A 19,542-nucleotide genomic window follows, 5' to 3' on the forward strand; every position below is an offset into this window, starting at 1 on the left:
GGCAATCAATATACTCAAGATTGATAAGAAGTGATAAGAATCTGGACAGCAGACAACATGCTGATTTCAGCAGAAGAATATGCCAACAGCTGGCTTCAGCAAAAATATACTGATGGACATCTGTTGCTAATTTCTACAAAACAGCCATATGGCTAGTATCATATATTATGGCTAATCATATATATGTCAAGGCTAATCATATGAGACATTGTATATGAATTCCTTTTATGGGGATTTGAACATTACTGAATCCAATTAAATGTTCAGCTGCATCCCTAAGTCATCTAAGAAGAGTATAAAAAAGCACTGTTGAGCTTGCATTGTAGGAAACAAAGAAGATCGAAGGAAGATGACATTTCTGCATATTCAGTCTGTCTCCCCACTTATATTCTTGAAGCTAATTTGGCCCATCAGAATAATTCAGAGTATGCGCCAATACAGAAATAAGACAGGAATTTAGAAATGCTACACATTCTGTTTTATCCATAAAGATCCCAAATTAATATTATGAGCTAAGCCACTTTACAGTTTGTCATGTATACTGTATATTAATTAATACGTTTTAATTCTTGACATCTATTATCAAAGTCTGTGTAACAATATATTACTGATGCTCAAAACAATGCCAGTTTTTCTAAAGTTTCATAAAATACATTTTTATGTACACAATTACATTAAAATTGTTATATTCCCCACCACATGGTGAGGAAGTAGACCGAGGTATGCCCTCGAAGAATGAAGGGGTTTAGCCACCAGGGTAGTTTCTGCTTCATTTCTTGTACAATTATCAGTTTTGTTATGAAAGGCTGAATTAGCTGGTCCCAAAGGAAATGGAGGCCCCATATGAAGGTGGGTTAGCAAGACTACATGAATTGCTGCCGCCATGTGACCCAAGATCTAGCACTTCCCTAGCCGTTAACTGATCTGTGTTCGACAGTCTATATACAAGAGACCCGAGAGTGTTTGCCCAATCCAATGGAAGGAAAGTTCTCTGTTGTAGAGAATTTATTTCTGCTCCCATGAATTTGATTTTCTGGGATGGAATTAGAGTCAATTTCTCAAAGTTCACCAGACGACATCTTAATGACTGTATGAAATGAACTGACTTTTGTAAAGAAGTTAACATACCTTCCCGGGAGGTCGCCATCATAAGCCAGTCATACAAGTAAGGGAAGACCCAAAAGGCCCAACATTGCAGATACACTGCCACTAAAACAAGGCACTTGTTGAAGCCCCTCGCTGTTCCTGAAAGGCCAAAGGGGATAAATATGTACTGATAGTGGGAAGAGTCCACCAGAAAGCACAGGTATTGCCAGTGAGAAAGAGATGGATAGGTATCCTATAGATCCAGAGAACACAACCATCCCCCTCCTCCCTTTGAATGAAGGGGAGAAGTATTTGGAGAGAATTCATTTTGAATTTCTCCTGGAATACATACTTGTTCCGGCTTCTTAAATTCAGGATGTGTCTCAAGGCCCCAGTTTTCTTAGGAATGAGGAAGAAGCAGAAGTAAAGCCCCTAGCCATTTGCATGGTATGGAACAAGTTCTATTGCTTGTTAACTGATGAGTGACTCTAATAGCAGACAAAGTTGTGTTGAGTGATACAGATCTGGATTGAATGCGGAGCAATGAGGAAGCTGGGAGAAATGCAAACAGAATCTAGACTCCACAATTTTGAGAATTCAACGATCCTTGGCAATCTTGCGCCACTCTTCCAGAAGTGCTGGATTTCCCCTACCGGAGAAGTTAATTGCTGAGTTTGTAAGGTAGTCAAGCCCAGGACTGGTCTGGACCGGTTGCATTGCTTTTGCTCGTAGGCACTCATGTTGACAAGCCCAAACTGGAAGTTGTTGCTACTAGGGAAGCAGAGGAAGAATCTAGTAACGTTGAAACTGCCGGAAGGAGTGTCTCTGGAAATATGGCCATGGCCTTTTAAGAGTAGTAAGAGTGCTTTGAGGAAGAACGCTGCTCCAGTCCCATGTTGAGGGATTGGACTGCCACATGTTGGTCCTTTATTTGAGCAACTGCAGAATTCTTAGTTTTTGTCCAAAGAAATCATCACCTAAACACGGAATGTCCGCCAACTTGTTGTGGACATCCTCGCACAACTGCTGGCTCTCAATTAAGACATGTGGTGTGTTCCAATGAAGACTGAAAGCACACACTGTGGTATCAAATGCTTCATAAAAGAATCAAATAAGATAGCATATGTGCACTTCAGTATCTAAGAGCAATTGAGGGTGATCTGTCAGATGATCCATCATCACCTGGCAGATGGAAGGGCTTTAGTTTTTATGTACAATTATGTAAGTATTGAACCATGTAGAATTGGTGAACAGAAATTCATGTATTAAGTACAGAGCTCTAGAATTTCTTTTTACCGAAAAGGTCCAGTAGCCTAGGATATTTCCTTGGTGGAATATTCAAATATATTCTATTTTTCTTTGCTTTTTTAAAAGCAGATTCTATTAAAACTGATTAATGAGGTAGTTGCACTATACCAAACTACAGAGATTTTTGCACTCTATATTTGAGGTCCAGTTCTCTTGCAACTGAAACACAGGAAATAGGAGTATCCCACATTCTTGTTTGTTTATTTTATATTCCACCGTTCTGAATTCATTAGGAACTGTAGGTTTTTCCCTAGCCCCAGAGGGCTTGCAATCTAATAGGGATATTTACTAAGCAGTGATATATGAATAATGCTCAAAACACAGCATTTATCATGCAATAAACACTGTATATCGCGCGATATCAGCATATTGTGGCGATATTGCCCATTATTTTGGTCCAAAACACGCTATTAGAAAGAGCTGCTTTGTGATTTACATACATAAATTTTGCAAATGCATGCAAAGCAGCTAATGCATAGGTAATCCTATTGTAATAAAATAATGCAGCTTGCCAAAAATCTGGCAAGCCAAGTTATTTATCTACAACTCAGGAGTTTAGATATTTTCACAGAGAAGCATCAGGAAGCTTACGCATACTGATATTTAAAGAGCCATGCAGCCCAAAAGAGCCCCCGCCCCCCCACCCCAAGTGTAAAATCCCCTCAGGGGCCTGGTGAGACCTCCACCCAACTGCTGAGGCAGACCTGCATTGCCAGAGTTGAAAAATAATAAAAAAAATAATGTGGCAACACCCTGCCCCCTTCCCAAACCCCTCTTTAAATAAATATTCCTCCCAGTTTCCAAACCCCCTCCAAGGCAACCCCTAAACATTAGCAGTAGTCCCTGGTGTCTAGTGAAACTCACCACCACCTCCCCCCCCCCCCTTCCTTGAAATAAGTCCCTGGTGTCTAGTGGTCCTCAACCTAGCCAAACCCTCCTGACCCCCCTGACCAACCCAGCCAAACCCTCCTGACCCCCCATACCAAACCCTCCTGACCCCCCCATACCAAACCCTCCTGACCCCCCATACCATTGTTGTCATGTGAACCGGCATGATGTCTCCTACTAATGCCGGTATAGAAAAGTTATTAAATAAATAAATAAATAAATACCTTGAGAAGACATCTCTAGTGTCTAGTGGGGCCCAGAACCTAAGAAATGCTCTGGGCCCCACTAGAGACCAGGGATTCTTCTCAAGGTATGGGGAGGGTCTGTGGTAGGGGGGGTGTTGGAACCCTGAGGGGTGGATATTTATTTAAAAAGGGAGGGGCTTGGGAAAGAGGCAGATCATTGCCACAAATGTTTTCTTCAACAGGCAGCAGGGGGTTGGGTGGCAGTCTCACATCCAAGGGGGATAGGGGAGACACTTTTTGGACCACATAGCCCAAATGGTGGCTCCAAGTGAAGCAGACAGCCATTGCATATTTTTCCTTGTTTCCAGCAATATTTTTTATTCTGGGTTTTTTCCACAATAAAAAAAAATATCACAGGGAAACAGCTAACATACATGCTCCCTGTGATACTGGGCTCAGACTGCAGTAAAATATATCAGTATAGTAAATCTCCCAGTAAGTTTGTACCTGAGGCAATGGAAGGAAAGTCACAAGAAGCAGCAATAGGTTCTGAACTCCAGTTCACAGCCTGCTGCTCTGTTCATTAGGCTATTTAACCACTCCTTGCAGGATATCATGAATTGGAATTGCTGCTGGCTCCACTGGTTTTTCCAAAATCTGGAGCCCACTCAAGACCTTAGTGCAATGATCCTTTTCCTTATGCACATTAATTCCAAGTGCTTTTCCCAAATTGTCCAGAAATCTGGAATATGAAGGATAAAAGCCAGTCACCTGAAATATATGTATGTACATAAATGTTTCGGTATTCACGGATAAAGACTGACTAGATATACCCATGCCAGAAATGATATTTAAAAGGTGAAGATTCAAAGGAACTGAAACAAATCTCAGTTAACCTGGAAGATGTACTAGGACAAATTGACAAACTAAAGATTAGCAAATCACCTGGACCAGACGGTATACATCCCAGAGTACTGAAAGAACTGAGAAATGAAATTGCGGACTTGTTATTGGAAATTTGTAAACTATCATCTATAGCAGTGGTTCTCAACCGGTGTGGCGCCAAGAACACACAGGTGTGTTGCCACACTTCCCGGTCCCCACTGACCCAACTCCTCCACCCAGATTTAAAATCTGGCAGCGCGGGCGGAACGTGGCAGAACAGCTGGAGTCAGCGGCACCAGCATGGTCTCTTCTTCCCGCCCTCCCCCCCCATCCCCGGCCCGGAAGCGGAAGTGGTGAGCAGCGGGTGCGTGCGCGGGAAGAAGAGACCATGCTAGTGTGGTCAGGGTCGGCCTGAAGAACAGAAGAGAGGCGCGGCTGGAGGAATGAGCAGCGCGGCTCCGAGAAAAATGAAGAACGTCAACCCCGCGGCCGATGGGATTCCTTTCTCCGCGCAAGGGCTGAAAATGAAGGAGGCTGCTGCTGCTGCCAGTTCCTGGGAGGGAGGAAGGGAGAGAGAGTGAATGAGCAAGCAAGCATGTGGGTTTGAGATCCTGTGTGTGAGTGAGATAGCATGTATGTTAATGATTAAGAGCCTGTATATGTGAAAGAGAGTATGTCTGTGATCAAGAGCCTGCCTGTGAGAGAGAGAGAACATGAATGTAAGTTTGTGATTGAGAACCTGTAAGTTTGTGATTGAAAACCTGTTTGTGTGAAGGAGTATGTGTATATGATTGAGATCATGTTTATGTATGATTAAGAGCCTGTGTGTATAAGTAAGAGAGAGAGCATGTGTGTCTGTGTGTGATTGAGAGCTGGTTTAGGTGAGGGAGCATCTGAGTATGTGATTGAGAGCCTGTGTGTAAATGAGAGAAACAGAGAGCATGTTTGTAAGCATGTGAATGAGAGTCTGTGTGTGAGAGAAAAAGACAACATGTATGTGTGTGATTGAAAGCCTGTGTGTGTAAGCATGAAAAGATAGACAGCATGTGTGTAAATGTGTAATTAGCCTATATAAGTGAGAGAAAAAGCATGTGTATATGTGAATGACAGAGCATGTGTGTGAGAGAGAGCGCTGGTATGTGACTGAGAGAGGAGAAAGTTCCAAGCAAACCACCCCTCCTTCCTGCTAATTCAAAACAATCTCAGGACACCTGGATAACGACTGTTCCCAGGTATGCAGAGCAAAAAAATTTTTGTATCCTTATTTTTCATTACTGGGTCTTTGTGTCTGCTATTTTGAAATATTTTATTGGTATCTAGAAATTTTTTATGAGTTTTTAATTATTGGATATTCCACTCATCAGCTGTTTCGAAATATGTTCTTTTTGTTAGTATGGATTTACTGCTACTGATTTTATATTTCTTGATTTGTTTTATAAGGATGGGTGATGTTTCTTTTTTCCTTTATTAATTCATACAGAGACTCTGGCTTGTTGCAGTTTCCAATTCAGTTTTTTCTGCATGCTTCTAATGCGTTTTGGTCTCTTTACTCTGTTAGGTGAGGATCAGCACATGTGATTCAGGTGAGGTTTTCTGCTGGCGTGTAGTTTCTGTGTAGGGCTCTATAGCAGCCTGACCTGGTCCGTTTTCCTAATAGGAGATGTATTGGTGTCTTAAGGCCTGGTGTAATATTTTCAGTGTTGCCTTTTCTTAGGTAAAGTGGTTACTGTTTAAGTGCTAGAAATTGGTGCTGTTTTGGTGTGGGAAGTTTACTATTTATGCAATTTCTGTTCAGACAGAATATGTATCTTTTCCTTGTGTCATTACAGGACATTTACTTTTTATTTCCGCCGTGAATTGTAATGAGCAGTGTGTCACACATGTGAGTGTGACCTGTCAGGTGTGTCACGATGGGAAAAGGCTTGAGAACCACTGATCTATAGTACCTGGAGACTGGAAGATTGCCAATATAACACCAATTAAAAAAAAAAAAAAAAAAGGGATCAAGGAGTGATCCAGGAAACTACAGATGTCTGTGCCAGGTAATATGATAGAAACTATCAAAGAACAAAACTGCTGAACAGATAGGCATAGTTTATTGGGAGAAAGCCAACATGGAATTAGCCGAGGAAAGTCTTGCCTCAAATTTGCTACTTTTTTTTTTTTTTTTGTTTGAGGGCATAAACAAAAGCCACTTGATATAGTGCAGCTGGATTTACAGAAAGCATTTGACAAAGTCCCTCATGAAAGACTCCTTAGGAAATTATAAAGTCATGAGAAAGGGAGCAGTGTCTTATTGTGGACTGACAACTGATTAAAAGATAGAAAACAGAGAGTAGGGCTAAAAGGTAAAATTTTCCCACTGCAGAAAGATAAATAATGGAATGCCCCAGGGATCTGTTCTGGGACCACTGCTTTTTAATATATTTATAAATGTCCCCATTTCCAGGTCAACAAGTGAGGTGATCAGATTTGCCAGTGGTATAAAATTATTCAAAGTTGTTAAATTACAAGAGGATTGTGAGAAATTGCAAGAGGACATTGCAAATCTGAAAATCTAGGCATGCAAATAGCAAATGAAATTTAATGTGGACAAATGCAAAGTGATGCACTTAGGGAAAACTAACCCAAATCATGGCTACATAATGCAAGGTTCCACCTTAGGAGTCACAACTCAGGAAAATAATCTAGGTGTCATCACTGAAAATATGTTGAAATCTTCTGCTCAGTATGCAGCAGCAGCAGCAAAGAAATCAAATAGAATGCTACAGATTATTATGAAAGGAATGGAGAATAAAACAAAGAATATCATAATGCCTTTATATTGCTCCATGGTGCAGCCTCATCTTGAGTACTGTGTGCAGTTCTGGTCCCATCTCAAAAAAAATATATATATATAGCAGAATTAGAAAAAGTACAGAGGACGACCAAAATGATAGAGTGGATGAAGCAATTCCCCTATGAAGAAAAGCTAGAGAGGTTAGGACTCATCAGCTTGGAGAAGAGATGACAGAGGGCAGATATAGGTGGGTCTGTGCCGACTGGCCAGAGCCCAACCCATAACAGAAGCGCCGTCCTCCCCACGAAGGACGGCGGGACGTAAAATGGGGAGAGAAGAGGCGAGCGACGCTAGCGAGCTAGCCGGGGCGCGATCGGGCACACCCCCCCTTACCCGCGCAAGTATGTGGCACTAAGCCACGCCCCGGGCTTCGGCGCCGGCTGATGACGTCAGTGGCCTCTTGTTGACCGTGCGCCTGAAAGGTGAGGGGGTACTTATCAATACGGACGTGTTGCTGGGACAGAGCGGGATGGGTGCCCACGAGCAAAAAACGAAACTACCAAAAGCAGCCTTTCCTGTCCAGCCCCAAACAGGAAAATTTCCTTTCTATTTTCTTTACATTTCATGCATTTACCATCCATTTTTCCTTCGTTGCCGTGCGATGCGTTTCCCTCCCCGCCACGCGGTCATGACCCTCGTTGTCCTTATTATCTTCTGGCTTCCCATGTAGCCCAGTAGCTAGAGCAGCTGGCTCTAATGTTTCAAACCCCACGATGCTCCTTGTGAGCTTGGGAACGTTTTTCCTTCCCCGGTCGTGGCACAGCTACCGGGGTGTGGGCAATTCTAACTACTGCCCAGCACCGGTCGCCCCTCCCCCGGCGATCCCGTTCGTAGTTTCAAGGCATTTCTGTTTAAAAAATAATAATAATTAATTATATATATATAAATAAAATTTTTGCCGGACATTTCCTAGCCTTTACCTTCACTTTGACTGTATAGCGGCATACATTTTTTTTTGGTCCTGGCGGCGCTCGTACGGCGCACACATTAACCTGTGCCGCGCCCAAAAACCACGTGCACTGCTTTGCTCTATGGCGCCGCGCGAAATGTAGTAGACAGCTAGGGTTTATGTTCTCGCTCACCCTATTTCACACTCCATTGCCTGAGGAACATTACAGCTCCCTGGATAGGCCACTGGCTTGAGCAGCCAGCTTCAAACCAGGGACACGAGTGTTTGATTCCCATGCCCGTCCTTTGGAGCTTGGGAATGGTGTTCTAAAATTTTATCCCCATCCTTCCATAAGCTTTTGGTTCGGCTATTGCGGGCTCTTCCCCCTACACATTAAATTGTTTAGCCATTCCCCCTACGGAGCACATTAAACTGTTAAGCCCAGATTGGCCACGTGCTTAACAGTGGAAGAATTTTTTCTTTTCCTGGCTTCATATGTACTCTAATGAATAGCTGTTATTTTCAGTTTGCACGGGAACAGGAGCCTGCGGGATACAGCAGAATCATTACTCACCACGCGTACCCACGTCTGTTTAATTAATTACTCTCGTGGGGGATAGAGAGTGGGAGTTCTTGTTGTCTGCGATTTCCCTGGAAGGTCCTTTACAGGTATTTACTCATACGCATCTACCACGTGCTGTCCGTGCTGTGATTTAATAATCTCCCCAGCAAAATATATTTAGTTCCAGTTAGAGCATAGGTACATCTGTGGTCTAATGAATAGCTGTTATTTTCAGTTTGCACGGGAACAGGAGCCTGCGGGATACAGCAGAATCATTACTCACCACGCGTACCCACGTCTGTTTAATTAATTACTCTCGTGGGGGATAGAGAGTGGGAGTTCTTGTTGTCTGCGATTTCCCTGGAAGGTCCTTTACAGGTATTTACTCATACGCATCTACCACGTGCTGTCCGTGCTGTGATTTAATAATCTCCCCAGCAAAATATATTTAGTTCCAGTTAGAGCATAGGTACATCTGTGGTCTAGTGGTTACAGTCCCGGGCTTGGACCTAGGAGACCATGGGTCAAGCCTCTCTACTGCCTCTTATATAAAAAAAAAATATATATATATAAATTTAATTTTTTTTCTCCTCCTGCGTACTGGTGGCCGAGTCCATAAGGGCTTGGTCCTCTGAGTGAGAGTTTAATTTAAAAACAAAACAAAAAAAAAAAAAAATTGTTTTCACTTCCTGTTTAATTTTCATTATCTGCTCTGTTACTGCATTGCTGTGCACTTAATCTTTGTTTACGTTTCCATCGCTAGCAGGCGAGTCATACCTCTCACAAGCTAATACGCAACATTGCGCCACGCAGATCCGGCAGAAAATGGAGCCGGTTTAGAACATCGAGGCAGCGGGTGCGTAACTCATCAGTTCAGTGACTCCATGACAGAGGATGCTACTGTTCAGAAGGAGTAGAAAGTAGTAGTTTTGGCGGAGGGGGAATATGATGGAGGTGTTTACAATAGTGAGATCAGGAGAAGTATGGAGCTAGTGGATAAGAATTGATTGTTTACTCTTTCAGATACTGGAGGGATTAGGGGGCATAACACGAGGTTAGCAGGTGTCACATTTGGAACTAATCAGAGAGAGTTCTTTTCACTCAATGCGCAAGGGGACTCCGGAGTTTTGTTGCCAGAGTATGTGGTCGGTGCAGCTGGTGGGGTTCCGTTTGAGAAGGGATTACATAGGTTCCTGGAGGATAAGTCCATTATCTGCTATCGATTGAGTTGACTTACTTAATAGCCACGGCTATTGCTTGCATCAGTGCTGAGGAACAGACTTGGCTTTTGGGTGCGGGCCCAGGTATTTGTGGCAGGAAGTGACAACTTGGGGTATGATGCCGGGCTTGATGGACCCTGGGTCTTACCCAATATGGCATATCCTTATGCTCTTACAAAAAAAAAAAAAAAAAAAAAAAAAGGTTTAATTTCCATTATGGCGACTGGTAAAAGGGGTGATCAGTATGAGGAGGAGGAATACCGCTCCAGTTACATTAAGGGGGCGAGGGTGTGTATGCTCAACAGGGAGAAAATGGCAGAATAGGCCACAGAGTCAGAGCAGCAGTAGCACATCATTGAGATGGCGGTTCCCGGCCCATTATTTGTGTGATGGTGGATTGGAGCTGGAGGGATTATGCTTCGAGTGCTAAGGGTTGTGAGTTCTAAACTGGGCTGGAGAATAGAGTGGGAAGGAAAAAGTAGATACTAGTCAAACTTTTACCAGGATGGAGCAAAAAGGGGGATGTTCAATGGATAGCACTTCATATGGTGGAACGGGTGGAAAAAAGGAGAGGAGGATTCCCAAGGGCATAGTGGGTCAGATAACAGCATTACGGTGTGATATCGGCCCATCCCAGTGCGGGCACATTCGGAGGTGGCCATGGAAAATACTAGAAGCAGGCCAAAAAAAAAGCCAAGAAATTGGGGGATGACTCAAAGACGGCAGGTATTTTGCTTCAGCTGAGGAACTCAGGAAGTCAGCCTCGTGATTAAAAAAAAAAAGGATTTGCAAGCCGACATAGGGCAAGTGAGGCTCAAGACAAAATGGGGCATACGGAACGATGGAGTGTTCTTCTCTTGTTAACTGTACGGAACATGGACATTTCACCCAGGAAGTCTACCCGCCCGCACCTAGGAGTTGGATGTGGGTAGCATGAGATAGGAGGGCGGGGGCCTTTACAGGGTCTCCTTCAGGGCGGACCATCTAAAAAAAAAAAAAAAAAAAAATTGAGTGGTCTAAGGTGCTGAATTTAAGAGTTTCTTCTTAAAGGTGGAATGCAGAGAAGGGTGACCAAAGTAGTGGGGGTGGTGGAGCAGCTCCCCGGTGAGGCAAGACTACAGAGGTTGGGATTTGTCAGCTTGGAGATGTGGCGGCTGAGGGGGGATATGATAGAGGTGTTTAAAAACAAAACAAAAAAATAAAACAAAACCCTGTGAGAGGTCTAGAATGGGTGGATGTGAAGCAGTTGTTTGCTCTTGCGGAGGGTAGGGTTAGCAGGTGGCACTTTTAAAACTAATCAGGCACTCCATGAGGTGGCACCTTGGGAACTAATTGGAAAACGTTCTTTTTCACTCAACGCACAGTTTAACTCGGGGGTTGTGGCCACAGGATGTAGTGCATTTAGTATAGCTGAGTTTAACAAAAAAAAAAAAGAGGGATTAGATGGGTTCTTTGAGGAGAGGTCCATTGCCTGCTATTAATTCAGTTGCCAGCCCTTCTATTGCCAGCAACAGTGACATGGAATGGACTTACCTTTTGGCCAGGTTCTTATGGCCTGGGTTGGCCGCGGTTGGAGGCGAGGGGCTGGGCTTGATGGATCCTTGGTCTGACCTAGTATGGCATGTTCCTATGTTCTTATGATCTTATGTTCTTAGTCTTTACTATTAGCAACGAGAGCAATAGGGTTTTTCTTTTTAGTAGAAGGGCTGTCCAATGATAATGGGAAAGGACGTGAAGAAGGAGGAGACAAATATCCAAAAAAAAAAAAAAAAGAAAACACCCCATTGCTCGTACTGCCAGTCAAAATGACTGACACAGTGCCAGCTCCAGTGTTGAAATTCGATAGGCCGGGGCAAAAGGCAGCCACAGGGGTGGGTAATGAACTTGAGCAGATCCAACGCAGCGAGACAGCCACTCTGGTTAAGGTGCATAGTTTCGCCCTGGTACAGGAACAAGAATTTCGGAGGAACAGTGGATGAGAAAACCAGGAGGGCAGAGCAAGTGCAATTCCATTGAAGGTCAGGGCGCGATAGGGTACATCCTGAGAGGACACATCTCGCCGACCCGCACCACTTTAAAACACTAGTCTGGCTCTTTTCAGTCTTGAGGCAGTTGGGTCTGTGTTGGTCGAGGGCCAAGAGTTTCCAGGATACGATAAACATGACATAGCCCATGGAGAATGGAACTAGAACGATGGTCCCTCCACCAGTATTCATGCTGCGGGCAGAGGGACATACAGACTAGCGGAACAGAAAGGGTCAGGCAGCAAGAGTTAAGAAGCTGCCCCTGCCAGAGGGGCAACACATGGTAGTCAGTAAGAATTTTGCACGCCAAAATATTTAAAAAAAAAACCAAAAAAAAAAAACCAAAAACAAGGCAGCAAGGGCAAGCACATGCAACACAGAATTGGCTAATAAGACACAGAGCGCTTGACCCATATTCCAGGGCGCGGCAAGAAAATGGAAAGAGCGTCATCAGGCGCTACCATCTTCACACTAAACATACGGGTAACAGGAGAGAGGGTTGGGTACAAGATTATTTAAGCAGCAAGTCCATATCAGAGGAAAACAAGCGCAATAGGCTAGTAATTAATAGAGCAGAAGTGGTTAGTATGAAAGCTGGGGAGTAATAACATTGAGGCAGCAGTCCAGCTTCAAATAGCTGCTCAGCCAAGATGAAGAGGCATACTAAGGATGATAACTATCAATGGGGGTTAGAAGTAATTGTTGGGCCTATACATACTGACCGAACTAGACTAGATGCCTTCTTAATCTATCATGATGCAATAGGACCTAAGCAGCAGTAGTAGTCCGGGTGGAAGGAAGAGCGAGGAGCATCAGTCATGGCTATTTGTGCTATGGACATATTGGCAGCAGTACCAAGACCTCAAGGGCGAAGCCTGGACATAGTGGCAGAGGTACCAAGACTGCAAGGGCGAAGCCTACTGACTGTCCCCCATGAGAGGGGATCCCCGTATACAGTCAATCTAGATTAAGTAATTATTTACTCCGGAGGGCGGATTGCATGGTCATAGGGGAGGTGGTAGACCAAGGCTTGATGGTCAACTTCTCTCGGCCAGAGGGTGTACTCAGTGAAAGGCGTAACAAAAGGCTCGATGGTCACACCCACCCATTTTGCAGCCTTTCTTGATTGGTTCAGCAGGCTGCAGGAAGTAGGTGGCAATCGAGATAACAGCTCAGATAGTGATGCCAGCGATGGTAATTACATCTAAGGGAGTCGAATATACAGTGGATCAGAGTTTGCAAGTAAACACGGCAGTAGCCTTGATGAGGAGGAGGGGACGATGGCAGTCCGACGTAATTATATACCTGTACAGCATTTAGCTTGCATCATTGGGCACTCCTATGTACGGAGGGACGACAAGAGAACATACGATCCTAGGGCCACAATTAGGACAGGGTCATCGTTGCATAGCAGAAATAGCCAAGATTGCATCGTGAACAGTTATGGACCCTACGACTACGCCGGAGGATTAGAGGGCTGCTATAGATGTAATGATAATACATTTAGAGGGCAAAGGACCGATCTGGAGGGCCAAGGACATGTGCTCATTTACAGTTAAGACATTTAATAACGCTCTACAGGATGCCAAGGGGGCATAATATGACAAATAATCAGACACAGGCCGCAGCTTACTATTAAATGGGGGGACACGAGGCAAGGGTCCTCCCTACCTCGTGTCTTGGCGGTTACCCGGGCATTGCAAGTGGTGCTGGTGACATCACAGGACGGCATGATAGCCGATCAGCGCCTGGGGCGGCGCTAGAAGGTGGGGGCGTGGAATGCGCCAATGGCCGGGGCCCCCTTGCTGGTGGACAAGGCGGGGGGCCCATGGAGTAAGGCTGCCTTGCTTGGTCCCTACGGCGGGCAGCGGTGGAGACATCACACCGGCTCGGGTATCCAGGAAAGGTTTTCTTGATATGTTAAATAAAAGCTGCGGCCTTATTATACCAACAACAGTTTCTGTGTTTTATGTGTATTCAAAACAAATGCATTTGTGTCTAAGGTATGGTAAGGGATCAGAAGGTAGGGACGACGGCCAAGTGGGGTAGAGTGACGGCTGCTAGTGTTAATGATAGAGGTCTATAAAATAATGAGTGGAATGGAACAAATAAACAATCAGTTGTTTACTTCTTTCAAAAAGTACAAAGACCAGGGGACCCAATGAAGTTACCAGGTAATACATTAAGCTCTGGAATTAATTGCCAGAGGATGTGGTGAAAGCTTAGTGTAGTTGCGTTTAAAAAAAGTTTGGACAAGTTCCTGGAGGAAAAGTCCATTAACCATTATTATGGTAGAAGTCAAAAATCCACTGCTTATTTTTGGGATTAGCAGCTTGGAATCTATCTACCCCTTGGGATCCTGCCAGTTACTTGTGACCTGACTTGGCCATTGTTGGAATCATGATACTGGGCTTGATGGACCTTTGGTCTGACACAGTATTACAAGTCTTATGTTCTTATGAACCCAAGTCGGCATCTCTGCACAGAGACCAAAGCGTAGGCCTGAGCAATACAAAGATGGAGTCTTCAGCAACGTGAATCACACAGAGGAAAAGAAACTGCAATTGTTCTTCCCTATCAAACATCTGTCTACACTTCCTGCTCCTTCCTACAGGTTGCACCAACCCCACCTCAGCCAAAGGGTCCATGCCCGCAACACAATCAACATTGGATACTATGGAACTGAATATGCAATGACGTTCCGAGCAGAAAAATGACTTAACTGCACAGACTGCCCAACTTTTCCCATGTAACCTTTTCCTGGAAAATTCTCTCAAGGATTTTCTTCGCCAAAACTTTTAAATTGCTTCAGTTCACTATAACTATGAACTAGCAAGCTTAAAACTGAGCTTCTGGCTCAGCACAACCTGCTCCGCTTCTGCTGGAATTTTGACAAACCAAGTCCTTCTTTACCCTGTTCCTGTCAACATACCTCACACACACATTGATTTTAATTTTCCTTGAGACTGGTGATGTAACCTGTCATTTGCCTGCAGAGGTGTTGCTGTATTCTCTCATGCAGTGTCGTGAGACAGGTCCTGGATCTCTGCAGGAGTGTAACATGTCAATAGCTAAAGGTGAGAAAACTGGCTTCATTAATCTTTCAATTGGGTTAATTAGTTTGGCTTTGTGTTCTTGTTTTAGTGCAGGTTGACGTGGATATAATGCACGAGTTTATACTTAGTTTCCATAACAGTGCTTTGCTCTGTAAAACAAAAAAAAAAAGAAAAAAAGAAAACTATTTACCATATCGTATTCATTCTTGGAAACTTGTTGCTATAATAACTTACCTCAAAAAAGGTATAAACATCTGCTCCCTATTCATATCGCAGGTTATAAGTTAAATCAGATAATCATCTGTAGTCATAATCTACCCTACAAATAGGAGAGGTCTTCTGCTGAAGACTAGTGTTCCTGGTGGAGGGGTGGGGGTTCGAAGTGTATGCCAGTTGAACCCTCTTCATAAGCTAGAGGTGAGAGAACACTAAACTAGGACCTCAATGATGAAAAAGGTAATGAAGAGGGCTCCTTGGCCACCTTAAGTGGGATATTCCTGGCACACATCCTTTGATTGGCTGGACTCTAATGCAATGGATATTCATGGACTAGTATCACCTCGTGGAGATTCTCATGTAGTGCCCCCTATGTGCAGAGAATATTGGGACTCTTCCTTAAGGTAGAAAATCCAATATTATGGAAAGGAAAAGATAAAAGATACCTTCCTTATTCTTAGCTGCTAGAGAGCTAAATAAATTTTTCACCAAACTCCACCACTTAGTCTAATGGTTGACATGCCTTTTAGCCTGGTGTGGGTGGTGGAACATACTCTTCTGATACTAGAATTTGTACCGGGGGCCTGTTAGATACAAGAAGTACCAGAGAACAATGGGGTCTAGCATCTCCAGATGTAACCCATGTTCCAGTAATGGCCAAGTCTGCTGGAGTAATTGCTCTAGTAAACATTAGGGATAGGTAAAGCATATCCCTTTCTATCCCTGACAATCTCAGCATATTAGTGTACAACTGTGTTGGTCGTACTGCTGCACAAAGAGCCAATGATGGATCAGCATGTTCCAGTATTCTAATGGATATTGGCATTGAGCCTTGATGCACTGCATGTTCTGGTGCTCAGTGAGTCGATAGCACCCATGCAGTATGCACTGACAAATCGATGCACCGGAGAATGATGCAGTGAGTACATCGACAGTGCTCAGACACTTTTTATGGTGCTGGCAACTCTGGTACTTCAACGTATTTTTCAGTTATAAGTTTCTTATCTTTACTCAACCCCGATGACGCAGCTTGCTCTGCCAAAGGGAGAGTTGATTTGGAAGAGTGCCTGCTCAATGCCATAACCAATGAGGCTGCACTCTGGAAAGACAGAAAGCAGCTTCGGAAAGACTTATGCAGCTCCTCTTTCAGGCCCTCGACTTCTAGAAATGTGGGAACATCTAACTACAATGATAACAGTTGACCTGGTTGTGATTTGATCAGAGGCAATGGTAAATTTGATGTCTGTTGGTAATGGGCATTACTCTATGGCATATGCACTTCTTAAAATCTGATTTTTTTCCTTTATTTTGCTAATACTAAAAATTGCTGTTTGGCGGGCTGCTGAAGCAGTGAGACAACTTTGAATATAAAGTTTTATAGAAAACAAGAACAAAAATTACAGAGATAGGGTACATATCTGTGCTAGTGCTCGTACAAAAATAAACTGAAGGGGCTCTAGAGGCAACACTTATGTGGGAATTCCCACACATGGTCAGTGGAGCACAAGCTCTAAAGAGCTTGGAGAGAAGGGTCCATTTGGTGCTGCAGGATGATGTCACCCACATCTCATGGCTAACTCAGCGAAGACAGAATTTAAAATGAAGTTGGCCGTAGAGGCAAAAACTCATAATAAAAACTTTTAAAAATATATCTGAAGCAAGAAACCTGTGAGGGAGTCTGTTGGACCGTGAGATGACAGAGGGATTAAAGGGGCTTTTAGGGAAGGTAAGGCCATTGCAGAAAGACTAACTGAATTCTGTGTTTACTAATGAGGATGTTGGGGAGATACCAGTTCCAGACATGGTTTTCAAGGGTGATGAGTCAAATGAACTGAACCAAATCACTGTGAACCTGGAAGATGTAGTAGGCCAGACTGACAAACTAAAGAGTAGCAAATCACCTGCACCAGATGGTATACATCCTAGGGTTCTGAAGGGACTCAAAAATGAAATTTCAGATCTATTGGTTAAAATTTGGAACCCATCATTAAAATCATCCATTGTATTGAAGACTGGAGGGTGGCCAATATAACCCTAATATTTAAAAAGGGCCCCAGGGCAATCTGGGAAACCATAGAACGGTGAGCCTGACTTCAGTGCCGGGAAAAATAGTGGAAACTATTCTAAAGATCGAAATCATAGAGCATATAGAAAGACACAGTTTAATGGAACACAGTCAACATGGATTTACCCAAGGGGAGCCTTGCCTCACAAATCTGCTTCATTTATTTGAAGGGGTTAATAAGCATGTGGATAAAGGTGAACAGGTAGATGTAGTGTATTTGGATTTTCAAAAGGTGTTTGATAAAGTCCCTCATGAGAGGCTTCTAAGAAAAAACTAAAAAGTCATGAGATAGGAAGTGATATCCTTTTGTGGATTACAAACTGGCTAAAAAAGACAGGAAAGCGGAGGATTAAATGGTCAATTTTCTCAGTGGAAAAGGGTAAACAGTGGAGTGCCTCAGGGATCTGTTCTTGGACAGGTGCTATTCAATATATTTATAAATGATCTGGAAAGGAATACGATGAGTGAGGTTATCAAAATTGCAGATCATACAAAATTATTCAGAGTAGTTAAATCACAAGCGGCTTGTGATACATTGCAGGAGGACCTTGCGAGACTGGAAGACTGGGCATCCAAATGGCAGATGAAATTTAACGTGGCAAGTGCAAGCTGTTGCATATAGGGAAAAATATCCCTTGCTGTGGTTACACGATGTTAGGTTCCATATTAGGAGCTACCACCCAGGAAAAAGATCTAGGCATCATAATGGATAATACTTTGAAATAGTCAGCTAAGTGTGCTGCAGCACTCAAAAAAGCAAACAAACGGGCCGATACAGTACAGTGCGCTCCAACGGAGCACACTGTTAACCCTCTGTTGGACGCGCGTTTGACGCGCTAGCGTTACCCCTTATTCAGTAAGGGGCCGAAAACACGCATCCAACCCCCCAAACCTAATAGCGCCCGCAACATGCAAATGCATATTAATGGCCCTATTAGGTATTCCTGCGCGATTAAGAAAACAAAATGTGCCGCCAAGCCGCACATTTTGCTTTCAGAAATTAGCGCCTACCCAAAAGGCGATATTAAGTCGGAGGTCCCAAAAGTAAAAAAAAAAAAAAAAAAAAAAAAAAAAAAACCCAACTTGAAGTCGGCCCGTGGCTCGCAGGTTGAAAACCGAACGCTCAATTTTGCCGGCATCCAGTTTCCAAACCTGTGGCTGTCAGCGGGCTCGAGAACAGACGCCAGCAAAATTGAGCATCGGCTGTCAAACCCGCTGACAGCCACTGCTCCAGTCCAAAAGGAGGCGCTAGGATGCACTAGTGTCCCTAGCACCTCCTTTTGCCTGTTTTTACCGCCGGGCCTAATTTGTATAGTGAATCACACACAGAGGAGAGTGGCCTGTGTGCGCGCCGGGAGAGCAGGCGTTTGCCCGCTCTCTCGCAGACTTTACTGTAATGGCCCGAATGTTAGGAATTAAGAAGGGAATGGTTAACAAAACAGATACCTCTGTATCACTCCATGGTGAGACCTCACCTGTCAATACAGTAAAGTGCGGCCATGGTTACCCTGCTCCTAACCCGCTTTCTACCCACTTTTCGGCCGCGTTAGTCCAACCCGCGATACACTATCCCCTTTAACCTACTCTTACCGCATCCTTAAATCACTGGGTAACCCCTTCCGCCCGCGGCATGTATATTACATGTAAACGATCGAATTAGCTATTCCCTCCCATACAGTAACGCGTGCCCCGACTATCGCTTTTTTACCCTGCCATTTTGCTGCGCGTTTAACCTGCTAACTTACCGCCTACCCTTACCCCTGCGTTAGAGGCAGGGGTAAGGGTAGGCGGCAAACTTTCCCCCAGCCCCCGCTCACCTGCCCTGGCCACGTCCATGGGTGGTCTCCGGGGCAGTTGGAAGGATTATACTCTGTCGATGTAACATTTTGGTGCAACACTGTTTGCATGGTGTTTGTTACAAAACTGCAGGTTATGATAAGCTTAATCAGAGGGCAAAGCTTTACATTGCTTGGCAGCTAGTTAAAGATTTTCTTGAGTTAAATAGTTTTTTTTTTTTAAATGTTTGTCAAGTGATTCCAATTGTATGGATTTCTGTAGAAGTGTATTACCTCCTGCATTTTGTTATGTGGTGGTGGTCTATTTTGGTCTTTCTTTTTTTAATGTGTTTAATAAGCATATTGAATTAAACAAAAATATTAAAACATTTAGGGCATTTTAAGCTTGGGGGGAAAAATTGATTGAGGAGAGACATGAGAGGTATACAAGATCATGAACGGAAAAGAACAAATCACAAGCAAGCAGTTGTTTAGGTCCAGGAGGCATCCAATAAAACTCATGTTCATCTCAACTACTTGCATG

General features: G+C 43.7%; 1 protein-coding gene across 4 annotated transcripts in view; it reads right to left on the reverse strand.

Moving 5' to 3' along the window:
- Positions 1-19,542, reverse strand: part of SS18 (SS18 subunit of BAF chromatin remodeling complex) — a 191,261-nt gene that overhangs the window by 148,508 nt on the left and 23,211 nt on the right. The window contains exon 3 of one of the 4 annotated variants that reach the window (XM_029591161.1): positions 14,819-15,091. The exons of 2 other annotated variants lie outside the window; for them this stretch is intronic. The gene's annotated coding sequence lies outside the window, so the exon portion shown is untranslated. Of the gene's footprint in view, positions 1-3,974; positions 4,181-14,818; positions 15,092-19,542 lie in introns of those variants that run through there. One more of the 4 variants, XM_029591162.1, reaches the window with a different exon arrangement.

This window comes from Rhinatrema bivittatum, chromosome 2 (assembly GCF_901001135.1).
Source record: "Rhinatrema bivittatum chromosome 2, aRhiBiv1.1, whole genome shotgun sequence".
Classification (NCBI taxonomy): Eukaryota; Metazoa; Chordata; class Amphibia; order Gymnophiona; family Rhinatrematidae; genus Rhinatrema; species Rhinatrema bivittatum.